The 13,143-nt window shown below is 47.0% G+C and overlaps 1 long non-coding RNA gene across 1 annotated transcript; it reads right to left on the bottom strand.

Moving 5' to 3' along the window:
* Positions 1-12,104: 12,104 nt before the first annotated feature.
* On the bottom strand, positions 12,105-12,964 carry LOC143159999 (uncharacterized). The gene is made up of 3 exons (XR_012995289.1): positions 12,805-12,964; positions 12,286-12,495; positions 12,105-12,171 (listed from the first exon to the last, which is right to left on the bottom strand). It is a non-coding gene; the product is annotated as an uncharacterized LOC143159999 (long non-coding RNA).
* Positions 12,965-13,143: the final 179 nt, after the last annotated feature.

Genomic DNA, 13,143 nt, shown 5'->3' with positions numbered 1-13,143 from the left:
CTTCCCTTCCTTCCCCTTCCCTTCCTTCCTCCCCTTCCCTTCCCCTTCCCCCTTCCCCTTCCCTCCTTCCCTTCCCTTCCCCTTCCCTTCCCCTTCCCTCCCTTCCCTTCCTTCCCTTCCCCTTCCCTTCCTCCCCTTCCCTTCCCTTCCCTTCCCTTCCCCCTTCCCTTCCCTTCCCTTCCCTTCCCTTCCTTCCCTTCCCTTCCTTCCCCCCTTCCCTTCCCCTTCCCCTTCCCCTTCCCCTTCCCCTTCCCTTCCTTCCTTCCTCCCTTCCCTTCCCTTCCCCTTCCCCTTCCCCTTCCCCTTCCCTTCCCCTTCCCCCTTCCATCCGGGGTACATTATGGACTGAGTTTCTTTTCCCTCCGGACATGAAGAGCAGTTGGCACCAGGCTTGGGTGAGCTGTGATTTGGTATTATCTCAAAAGAAAGCGTCACTGAGCCTAACAAAAATGCTCACTTAGCAAAGCATGTAAGCATGAGTAGACCTATTGGCCTCAGTTGGTTTTAGTCTGCATCTGCAGTCAGACAGACAAAAAAAGCATTGCTTTAAAGTGCGGAAGAGGAATTTGACTAAAGCTGCTGTAATAAATAATCTCGTGATAGGCAAGTCGTGCAAATTAGGTGAATGTTGACAAACGGGGTGGGAACCATCTGGCCAAGCTTCAAGATGGGTGAGGCAGTTCAGACACCTTCGTGCCACTCTGGGTTCACGTTACAGTCCATCAGTGGAGAGCCGTGGGCCACCTCCTCCCCCATGATCCATCTCCTAACCCGTGGTCCACCTCCTCCTCTGTGGTCCACCTCCTCCTCTGCAGTCCACCCCGCCGTGGAGGAAGCAGAGCCAGCGTGGCAGAAGGCCAGTGTGGATGAGAAGGGGACACTGGGCTGACCTCGAAGGCAACAGGCAAGTGCAGAGGAGATGGACATGAGGAACTAGAGTCCAGGGGAACATAAGGGCATTGCTCCAGCTTGCGGGGATAAAGGTGTTGGATGGATATCCAGTGAGCAGAAGACTTGGTCACTGCAGCTAGGACCCTGGGTGGCTTTGCCCTCCTGCACTCTCAGATGAAGCGTTCTAGGTCTCCTCCGTGGCTACGTGTGCCTTTTCACATTGTCATTTACGTGACATCTTTGACTCATTAAGAGTTTTAAGACGATGACTATCTGAGATCAGATTACAACCCTAGCTCTCCGTTATACAATACTTCCCTAATTTTTTTGGTCATAAGGATGTTGTAAATAACTGAGAAATTGGCCATTTTAAAACTTATCTTCTGAATGTCTTTGTGTGTATCACTGCAGAAGGTATGATTGTCTTATTACTGCACCAATATATCCGATCAAAATCGTATTTTGTCACCTGCAGATGCATGATGAGCAGTGTTTCGCTGTGGCCTTCTTCAGGACTCGGGCTTGTCTAATTCTAAACCTGTGATAATCCCAGCGATTTTCAATATTGCAAATATTTCTGTTTGACGGTAAATGTGCCTGGGTGTTTCAGTGGAGTGTGAGAGCAGACAGCTAACACTCCTCTGCGGTACCCATTGAAGTGGTGTAACCAAGCGGAAACCCCACTGAGCTGAAAAATGCCCCTTGCTCAGGAAAAGCACTCTGTGCCTGCGTGCTTCCGATGCCCCGTGGTGGGACATCTCCCAGAGAGGCGGGAGAGCCTTGGGTGGGAGAGCCTCCAGCGGGTTTCCTCCGTTACCCACTGGAGGTCTGATCCAAAGCTCATTCAAGGTAAAAGTGCCATTTATTTTTGTGAGATTTTAAATCTTTTTTCTGTTAAATGCACTCAGCTTTTAGAAAAGGACACTCCGGATATGAATGAATTTAGCTGAAGAATTTAAGTGGTGGGACACAAAGTTCCGGGACTTTTCCATTTCATCTCCATTTTAGGGATGAAGTTAAACCAGGTTTTTCCTTGGTTTAATCCTTGCCTTGGATGCAGAGTAGGAGCAGCCAGACAAGTCAAGCCTGAAAGACCTTCCTGGTGCGTACACTAGGCTGGATGCTGATAGACGGCGTGTGAGAAGCAATGTGGAAAGCTTATAGCAGGTCTATTCGGGTGGCAGTGTGGCACTGCACAGGTGCGAGCTGTGCACGTCTGGTTTGCACAAAAATTCGTCAGCACCGGGCTGGAGAGGAGATGCCTGCAAGTTATCCCGGTGGATACGTGGGAGTTTCCCTGCTCTGTGTGGAAACAGCAAGGGGAATTAACACTCCTCAGCCCCGGGCCGTCTACAATGAACTCAATAAAAAGCAGCCGGCTGGTGCTGGAAGCAACACGCGCAGTGGCGCTGGGCAGGGATGCGGGGCTCCCGTCGGCGTTTGTCGAGAACGCAGATGCGATGCTGTGGAAACGACGGAAAGTTGAAGCTGTGCAAGGCCGGTGTTTATTGTATAAATTCAGCACAGCGAGAACACCCCCACCGAACACGTCCACCGCTTTTTGTAACGTGCAGTTTGTTCTGACGATCACTTTCATCTTCTTTTTTTCTTTTTCCTTTTTTAATTGCTTTTAGTCTTTGTTTTTTACCTTCAGGGAATGCTTTAATAGCAATTCCACAGGAATTCAGTTTTGGTTTTATTTGTAATAAGTGTTGTCATTGGAGTGAAAAAGGATTCCGCAGGTCACGACAGAGTGAATAAACGAATTAATTATCTTCAGCTTTGTTATTATTTTCACGTGCATAACGATGACATAGGCTGGTGCACTGACTCCAGTGTGTTTAGAGGAGGAAAAAAAATTCTCTGAGGGCCTGTGGGAGATAATTAGTTTGAACCTTCCTCTGAAAAAGGTGTATTTTTCTTTTGTGGTAACCTCAGTGCTAAGTCCTGAGGATGAAGAGGTTCCTACGGACCACACCAGAGGAGACAGAAATGGGACTATCCTGGGAAGGGGGGAAGAATATTCTTCCCCTGACCTTCACATGGGCTAAAGCAACTGTGCTCGCTCCTTCGCCTTGCGATCATTTGCCTCTCTGCCGCAAGGTGCTAAAATAGGGCAGAGATACAGCCAACCCCTTTAGCAGTTTGGCACTATAATTAGCTCCCTTCGACAGAAAATGCCCCGAGTTTGCCCTAATTATGGTCAGTTGATGTATTTGCTATTTCTTTACTATTTCAGTGGGAGGAGGCAGGTGTTCATGAGTTCCGGCACCAGCAAGCACCAATAACCACAGCAACAACACAAAAGCCATACGCTAACTCTAGAGAAAGTACAGAAAAGTTACTTCCAACACTGAAATTAGCAGAACAAAGGAGAAAATAATGTTCTTGTGGTCACTTTGCTTTCCTGCCTTTAGCAAAGTTTTTTTGTTGTCCCTCTTCAAAACTCTTCTCCTCCCTGATTTTCTGCTGTAGCTTCGAAGAGTCAGGGAGGGCCCGCAGGTTTGATGATAGTCTCCTTCAGACTGAACACGCTGCAGAGTCGTCTTGTGCCTGCCTGGCCCAGCTGGAGGATTTCAGAAGCGTATGAATTCTTTGCTCAAGGAAAGTCTGTCCTAAAGCATCTTGCACTTCTTGAGGACAAAAACCTGGTTTTTGCTTAGTTGCATGGTCCTTGTTTTTCACTCTTCAGCTAAACCCGCAAAGGTCCTTCTCCAGCCAAGGCGGTTCAGTAAAACAGCCCTGGGAGAAAAGTCAAACGGTGAAGCAGCTGTGACATCTAGTGGTGCTTGTGGTTATTTCAGTACAGAGAAAAATGCACACTATAAATATAGCCATATATATCTATGACCACCCCATGATCAAAAGGACAAGCCTTCATGACCAACCTGCACTCTTCCTCTACGATGGGGCTGCAGGAAAAAAAAAATTTCATCCTTTTAGTCATGTGGTGACGATAATTCCCAGGGAGGAGTAGGGACGGTCAGCCATCCGTTGCTTTTCTCCGCTGCAACAGAGCTTGAAAGGTTTCCCAGAATATAAGAATAGAAGAAATTGCTTTAAAAGGGAGATTTGAATGTCTTTCATTTCACCAGTGCCAAGGCAACTTTAGGGATGAATAGAAAAACATATTTTAAAAAGTTAAAAATGTAAGAATAGGTATATTTAGCGAAAGCCGATTCTGTGTGCGTGTGTATTTGTGTGTGTGATACCATAAACGAAGATGTGACTGCAGCTTTTACGGATATAGAGCCAGAGGATCTCACAGAGACCACAAGGGCTCAAGTGCTGCAGTTGGAGTGACTTCACTGCTGGTGCTCCAAATATAACCGCAAGTATGTGAAACGAGGATTAGCCCCTGTGTATTTAGTTTAGACATCTGCCTACATTTTGTAGACATTCAATTTTAAGAACTAATCCTGAAGCAAAGAATTTCAGTAGAACATTAACTTGGTCCTGCAGAGCTTTGCACAGTGAAATTGCTGAGTCAGCAAGATTTCGGCGAAAAGAAAAACCTCAAAGAAAAATCTTCACTTTCCAAAGAAGCTGGGTACTTCTTACATTGTCAGGTATTTTTGCAAGGACAAAGGTGACTTCGGCACAAAAAAACCTCCGATTTGAGCAAAATACTTCTTTCTTTAGATGCAAGACAAATCCTGCTATGGGATAAATCTATATTTATATTTTATTCTGGGGTTGTTAAGCCTCCAGAAAAACGGTGGACAGAACTTCTACCCTTCATCAATTCCATAATGCCTGAAAACAAAAGCAATCTGAGTACAAAAAAGTTCAGCAGATGCGTTTGTGAAGCTGCTGTAGCCGACACTGGGATTTCCAGACTGTGCAGATGACCTGTCCGACTACTGCGCATGATCTGATGGCATCCAATAAAAGATAGTAAAAAGCCGTAATTTATCAGCTCAGCATTTCTTAAGGCTTCAACATATATTCAGAATTAAATAAGAGTTGCAACTGAGCTTTGCTTTGTGCTTTCTTACTGAAAGTGTGTCTCCAGGGGGGGGGTAGGTGAACATCACTGAAACTAAAGGAGTAGCTGCTAGAGGGAGAGGTTTATCAGCTGGGGCTAATAAAAGCCACCAGTTCCTGCTCCAGGACCACACAGCCCAGCCCAGCCAAGCGGTCATCCTGAGGGTGTCCTAGCGATTTCCTCATGCAATAGCAGATGATGAGAATGATGGGGGAATAAGGGAAGATGGAAGTAGCTGGATCTGCTGCTTTGTGCAGTGAAGGACCTTGTTCCACGTGTCTTGCGACCTCTGGGGACACAGGACCAGACCTCATCTGTTACAGGCTGTGCTAGATTTAACTAGGTTGAGACCTTCTTCTTTGATGTGGCTTTTGGGTGTGCAGGGGGAGGTTGTTCCCACTCCTTACCACTCTCTTGCTTTCTGATGCTGATTTTTCAAAAGTATGGCTTTCTTAAACCCCACAGGGACAAAAAAAATAAAATTGCACTGTGGCTAATTACGCAGAGACAGAGGAACCAAAGTGTTTCAGGGCTGCCGAGGTCAAAGGGGAGGTGCCGATTTCCACCACTGCAGCTCTGGCCATTAGACATCAGGGTTGCATCAGCTTTCAGCTTAGCTCATGCTGGGCTGCACCCCACAACCCTGAAGCCTTAAAAACCAGCATGGCCTCCAGGGAAGGAGAGTTGAGTTTATTTATCACACAGGAATTCATTGTTATTCAGTGGAAATTTCTTTCAGGGCAAAGAATTAACAGCCAAACCCTATTTCTTACGACAGGTGGACAAACCATGAGGAGAGGCTTTTCTGGCATACGCATTTCAAGGAACCTACATCCCATTTTGCTCCTGCTTCTTCCTGGATGGCAGAGGCTCTGCAGGATCCTGTATCCTGCTCCAACACCAGAGAACCCCATGCAGGGTCGCTGAGAGCAGAATTTGCCCCAAACGGCTGTTTTCGTTTTGTGAGCGCCTCCCATCTTCAGATCTGCTCCATTCTTCATGACCAGCAGGGCAGCCTGATCATCTGGAAGAGCAGGTCTCCAAGACGTGAACATTTCCCAGCACCGTGGGGCAGCCCCAGGTCTGACACCTGTGTTTTTAATAAACCGGCTCGTTGTGCTCGGCTGCCCTGTCTGCAGGAGGGAGAAAGGCAGTGGGACGTGTACGGCTGCTCTGGCTGCAGCCCAGTGAACTGCTACAAAAGCCCATCAAATGTCAAGCTTTTCTTTAAGACCTGGAGTTGCTGAAGCATTTCTGGCAAAATTTACTGCATAAAATGAGTAAGCTCCGATAAGCCCCTGATACGTGACAGAGCCAGACTTGCTTCAGATCACACAGCAAAGGGGAAAAAAAACCTATTTAGATGAAGATGACCAGAGGTCTTCAGCAGCATCTTCCTTCCTGGAGAAATCCAAGCCGTGATGGACCCGAAAGGGTCAGTCTGGGGCTGGTGGGCTGCGGGTACTGGTTCGGTGTCCATCCTTGGGGACTTCCCCCTAACGTGCTTCTGATGTTGATGTTGTGACCGTGATTGGTGCCAAGCTGAAATTCAACCCCCTGTTTGTGAAGCACCGTAGAAATGTCAGGCTCTTTAGAAATACCAAGCCGTGGCACTGCTTAGGGAAGAAGGGGGTTGTGCTTGTGGGCTTATTTATTTTCATTTGGCACTACTAATACTGAAAAAAAAATTAAAATAACTATACTAATAGCAATACCGCAAAAGTGTGCATGATGTTTCAGAAGCAGAGAACAGAACATAAAATTTGTTTGCTGAAAGCAGTATGGGGATTGCGCAGAAAAGGAGCAAGCGAGATGCCACCACCAACACCCACCTTTCCCTCCCCACTGTAAACTCTCAGCTGATCCTTACCTCTGCTATCTGGAGTTACACCAGAAGTCCCAGTAAGCCCATTTCTAACTAATTTCTTAGCAGATGCTTTCAGCCATAGCTCTGTTACTGCAAAATCACAGGCTGTAGGGAAAAAACAAAGCGGGTTAAAGGACAAGTGTGGCCAATCCTTCCAGAGGGAATCCTCACCTCTGATTTTCTCTGTGCTCTCTACAAAGGAAAGGAGAGCAGTGGTCCAGCTCCTCCTGGTGACTTTCCCAGGGCTGAGATGCTAGGACTATTTTTGCTTACAACCTGTAAATTAAAGTATAGAAAACCACAAACTAGTCTGGTTTTAGAAGGGTCAGCATCCTTAGCTGCTGGAAGCCGGATACAGGCGAGGCCAGGGTTTAACTTCACACTTGGGTCCCTGCCTTGATCCCAGGGAGATGGGGGAGAATGACCGATTTGTTTGCACATTCTTAACTTCCAGTGATAGGAGGTGATGATGCCACTAAAGCTAACAAGATGCATGAGGATTTCAAGCTGCAGGGTTGTTTCAGTGAGGGTAAGAATGGGAGACAGTCATCAAACACCAGCTGGCGCCAGGAGCGTAGGTCCGGAGTCATCGCTGATGTGAGTAAGGGCTAAACCAGCTGAAGAGCTTCTCCCTGGTTTAGCAATCCCCTAAATACAGGCCTTCCCTCGAAGGATGGCCTTCCTGCTGAACCCTCCCCGCTGGAACCTGCATTTGTCAAAGGGATATCTTTTAGCTCTGGCCAGCACCAGGAGACAAACCTGTTTCTGATTCTGAGTTTGGGGTCTATTTTATGCTATTAAATATCTGCCCACAAAGTCCATTTTGTGGCTCTACCAACTGTGTTGTTTGTACAGCTGCTAGGCTGAATACAACCGTAAGTTTTTTAATATCTCTGAGTTTGCCATACGGATCAAGTGTGTGACTCCTGCCATCATCCCAAAGGATTTCTGCCTGGCGTGAAGTTCACCACGAAGTTTGTGGCATAAGGGGCTGCAGCCCTAGGGCAGTGAGCAGCCGGGAGGTGAATGATGGAGCAGGTCTCTTGCTGGCACCAAAACATCCTTGAACAGAGCTCCAAACAGACCTTTTATCCTTGCTACACAGAAGGGAAACGCCATTTCTTATTTCCCATTTAGTATGCAATCACTATTTGGAAAACTTTGAGGTTTGCTGTCTTTATGCCATGATCAGGGTGCGTGTCCTGTTACGGAGAGGTCTGCAGGAGCATGACGTTCCTGACCAGCATTTTCTTCAGCTCAGAGGTAAGTGCTGACAGTCCGGGCACTTCATATTCCCGGGAAGTTGTGCTGTAGTGAATGCTGAAGACCTTGGGGTGCAAGAAGCTTGTTTCAGTTTTGAGCTTCCTTTTCAGGAAGTGGCAAGAGATTGATGGAGTCCTGGAAGCACCCACACAAATCAATGTTACAGAAAAAGAGGGCAGGAGGAACTACTGGACCGGAGCAAAGGCGGCAGCATCCTGCTTTCTACCACTCTCTTACGACAACATTTAACAGAGACATGAATGTACTGATGGGCCAGCTATGGAAACAGCGTCTACTGAAGCTGTCAGTCAAATGCAAGGCTCAAATCCCTAAGAAACCAGTGGCAGCATTTAACCTCTGGCTGTGCAAATGTAAACGTGAACAGCAAATACCCTGTGATACATGCTGGCAGCGGGATTCCCCTGGTGACCATTTTACATTGTCACTCTCTGGCAAAGCAGTAACAGGGCTCCAAGTCATTTGTCATGACTGTGGGGTAGAAAAAAGCGTTAAGGCTTTATTCAAGAAAAGCAACTGTACTTTCAGTTTCACGCTGTAACAGACCACTCTGCGTGGTCTGCAGGTCCCATTATTTCACAAGCTTGGAACGGAACCTTTCCCCAACCACCGCATTACCCTGCCTGTCCCTGCCTCTCTTACTTAGCAACACTTTTCACTGGGTTCAAAATACTTTTGGGTGGGAGTCAGGTCCAGCTTCAAACACCTCCTGCAGACATACCCACTGTGGGTTGCCTCCATGTGGGTGGGTTTCTAAGCTCTTGTTGCAACCAGTGGAGATTGTCCAGCACTGCGAGGGCTCCAAGAGAGCAATTCAGCCCGCTCCTTGCAGCAGGCACCTATAGGCAGCAGGGGAACTGCTCTTCTTGTCTCTGCTGACTGCACGGACTAGGTTTCCATTGGCACAACGAGAGCTGGGACGGCACACACGTGCACACCTGCCGTGCAGACACCTTCAGGTGGCTGAATCTGGACCTGAGTTTCAGCCTTAGCTGCATACAGTTCAGACAGCGAAGACTCATATTAGGTGTCTCAATATAGGTATCTAGTGCCATGTGGGGTGCCCTGTGGGGTGCCCTAGGGTATCTGAGACCTCTGCGGAGGACTGGCTAATGGGATACAGGACTTGGGGGAAACCCAAGCTTTCCTGGAGAGGCAGAAGGAAGCAGGGCAGGGCGCTGCAGGGCGGCTCAGGCTGCGCTAGATGCCAGGCCACAAGCAAGTGAATTGAGCTGCAGTTCAAACATGTCTCCTATGTTATCTGCGGGAAGACCAAGGTCAGTACGAAACCCAGAAGAGATACATGGATTCATACATGGAAATGTGCAAATGGAAAAGAGGGCGCTGTGTGAGTTAATGGGCGAGTTCCTCGTGTGGAAGAGGAAGACGGAGACTGGCAGGCACTTGCTGTATCCATCAAGGCCTCATGGAGAAGAGAGACATGGGGGGGTGGTGCAGGTGACAACTGTATCTTGGTGTTTCTACATGCCGGTGTTTGGAGCACAGTCAGTTTTTATTCTGCAGTATGATATCAAACCTGGACTCGCGTGTAAACAGGACACCCTGAAAAACCTGGATGTCTAAAGTGTTTTTGCTGCTCTTAGTGCTAGTAAATCCAGACGTTTAAGGGGTTGGTGGTTTATTTACATTGCGCATTTTTGGCTGATGATGCAAGTAAACAAAGCATTAGCAATGTCTTATGGAGAAGAAACCAAGGCTGGGAAAGATGGGGTGATTTCAGTGATGACCCAGAGGAAGCGTGCAGCCGACCGAGCACCACACCCAGGTCCCTCAACTGCCCAGCCAGTATCTGAAAGAAGAAAAATGTTTTACCATTAGTTTTAAGGAAGTACCAAGAGAAGTCGCATTTTGTGCATGCAGTGAATCTCCCTTTCATCTAAAGAGCTATGAAAGGGAAAATGCTAGCAGGCAGTGTGTTTTTGTCTTCTGCTAGAGGTGGAACTCCTGGGGTAGGTAAACATTAACATGATGTTCCTTTGGGCTTTTTACTAGCAGAAGGTCAAGTCCTCTGCAGAGGGATACTAAGCAGAAAGTCCTGTGTTTAGTATCAGGAAGATCTGCTTTCGAACAGGATTAAAGCTCATCGATGAGTAAGAAAGCAAGAAAAATGTTTTCATTAGAATTCAGTTTGTCCCTGGGTTTGTGATTTTCATAAGGTTCAGCTCCGGGATCTGTGTTGCTCTTAAAATGAAGTCGCTTACTTAAAAATACATTAGGGAGAGACTCCACCCCTTATCTGATCTTTGGGCTTTCTGCAATGGTTGAAAAGTACTGTTCTTAAGATTAACTCCCAAAAGCTTTCTCAATCCTTTGGCTACCCCACTCTGAGCCAGCACTGGGTCTGTCCTGAACTTTGTAAGGCAGCCCCTGTCATTGATACCTGACTGTTGCTAATTGCTGTATTGTTTCTCCCTGGGCTGAATGGTTTCTTTCTAGGCAGATGAATAAATCAGGTAAATTAATGTTGGTGGGACAGAGTGTTCTCTGACAGGAACCAAACCACTGTGTTAAAACAAATGAAAATAGGTTTATTTTTGCTCAATTCCATGTATGTCTGGCCAATTATGTATTGTACAGCTGGTTTCCGGACCCTGAAACTTTTACTGTTAGGGTGATAATGACTTGCATCAATATTAAGATTCAAAAGATTCATTAAGATTCAGGTTTTGAATGCAAATGACTAAAGAGGTGTTTCTGCTACTGAAATTTGAAAAAAAACCCCAACCCAACAACCCAAACCCTCCTCTTCCACAATCCTACTAAAAACACTAAAAAATTGCAGTTGTCCTTATTTTGTCATATTGTTTGACTTCATGCCTGAGTTATTTTAAGTGTATTTGATATCCAACAGATGGACTTCTGACACTATGTAGCTTAACATAAAAAGGAGAGAAAGAATAACCCACTGTATAATGTAGCTGGGGTCAAAAGCTCCAGATCTCCCTGTTGACAGGACTGGGACTCTTCTCTGACCCCTGGCAGTGGGACAGTCCTGCCTGTCACTGCCACCTATGAACCAAGGTGAGGGGGATCACTTAGAAAGAGTTGGGGTTCTTATTGCTCCTTTTGGTTTTCTGCTATCCAGTCTCACTCATTTCTTTTGTGTGTTATCTTCTAGATCAGCTTCTCTTTCTCTCTCCCCCTCCTGAAGATATAGTTTTGTTGAGAAACTGCTAAAAGCAAAATCTTCCTGTATACAGAATAATACAGTGGCATCTAACTCAAATTCTATAATTGCCACAAGAATCTTAGTGAAAGCCTCAAGTCAAGGAAAAATTGATTTGGAAATGGATCCAGGTATAAATCTTTTAGTAGTGAGGGGGTTCCTTATAAAGTCGGTGTGTATGTCCTCCTAAGGGGATCATATATAGCTCACAAGCAGCTTAACATTTGGTTGCTTCATTTATTTATTACGGCCTCATTCTGGCCTCAGTTTTATGGACATGAAGTGAATGAAATAGTCGGGATGAAATCAGAGTATGACTTTGCATGTTTACTTTTATCGTAAAGGAATACTTTGTCTCTTCTTGCCCCCCTCCCACGTGCCTCTGCCCACAGATACACAAATACACGCAGGTGTTGTTTCTGAAGGTGGCTGATGGCATAGCTGATGAATTGACCTGTGTCTGAAGCTCATGTGTAGAAGTTAAAGCATTTTAAAACCCCTTGTGGGAAGCCTCGTTGTAGAGTTCAGTGGTTTCTCGTGACAGTGATCTAAGGTCAATTTACTCGTGGCTGCAAGCATTGTACTTTTTTTAATAAATGAGCTGACTTCACAGCTTTTCCTGATTTTTCTAACTTTCCTACAAGTCCCAGGTACAGACATATCCTCTGTTTGCTCTGGAGACGCCTCTCCCGTAATTGCTGTCCCTGACACATGCTCTTTTTGTGAATGTTTGCCTAAACTCCCTCCTCAAAATATCGGAGCTGAGCCTTTTTTGTGGTTCATTAACCATTTTCTCTTCCAGAACAAATGTCTCCTGAAGTTTAGCAGAAAGAAAATCCTGCTGTTAAGAATCTCTGTAGGGAGGAAAGAAAACACCAATTACTGTTTCAGAACTGTGGTGTTTGATTTATTCAAATACACTCCTTTTTCTGCCCCAGGATCAGCCAGGTGAGTAAACTGTCCACGGTGAATGAGAAAGAGGATCGTCAGTTCTCCTCCATTTTTTTAAGAGATTTAATCTCAAACCATTTAGCCCCAATAAAGCAGCGGGTGCTCGGGACTGCTGCTTACCAGGCTGACTATGACAGCGAGTTGCTTTTCCTGGGACCATCGCCTCTGTCCTCCTTGTGTGTCCTTGTCTCTCGCAGCGTTTCCTTAACGTCCCCCCCTCCATTGGGACCGGGGTTTTGCTCTCTTTCTACAGCACTTCACACAAATTAATAACAAACGAGGTCAGGTTTGTAGAGAGGAGTTACGTCTTCCATTTGATGAATACCATCCCTGGAGGTATTTAAAAGACGAGTAGATGAGGCGCTTAGGGACATGGTTTAGTGGGCATGGGGGTGTTGGGATGACGGTTGGACTCGGTGATCTTAGAGGTCTCTTCCAACCTTAATGATTCTATGATTGACCAATTAATTTATATGTGGGTTTATATATCGGTTACTCAATTAGAAGATGCCACCTTTCCCTGAAAAACGTGACTTTTTTGGAATTTGCATGCCCCCACAGCCACAGCACGCAGTGACACTCCCTCCCCCCCCGTCCCCCCCAAACCCCTTTGGCTCGTTTGGAAATGCTCCTCCTCACCTTTACCGACCACCTATTGATGTGCCACGGTGGCTGTTAACGGGCAGCCACGGCAGGCACCCATCAAAAACTGGTTTTGGCCTGAATTTAGCACAGGTCAGGAGCCATCAGGGCTGGCTGTCACCCTCCTCCCGCGCGGCGGTGCTGGCAGCAGGTCTCTCACAGCGCGGCCCCGTCACCCTGCCGCCCCCCGCGCAGGCCGCCGCGGACTACCACACCCACAATGCCCCGCGCGGCTTCCTCCGGCCCCGCCCCGCCGGCTCGTCTTTGATTGGCTGCCGCTACTGGGGGGGGGGGGGAAGCCAATCCGCGCGCGGGGCTGCCCGGCGCCGCGCCCGG

This window comes from Aptenodytes patagonicus, chromosome 4 (assembly GCF_965638725.1).
Source record: "Aptenodytes patagonicus chromosome 4, bAptPat1.pri.cur, whole genome shotgun sequence".
NCBI lineage: Eukaryota > Metazoa > Chordata > Aves > Sphenisciformes > Spheniscidae > Aptenodytes > Aptenodytes patagonicus.
The sequence above is the reverse complement of the archived record's forward strand: the minus strand, read 5'-3'. Positions and strand labels throughout refer to the sequence as shown.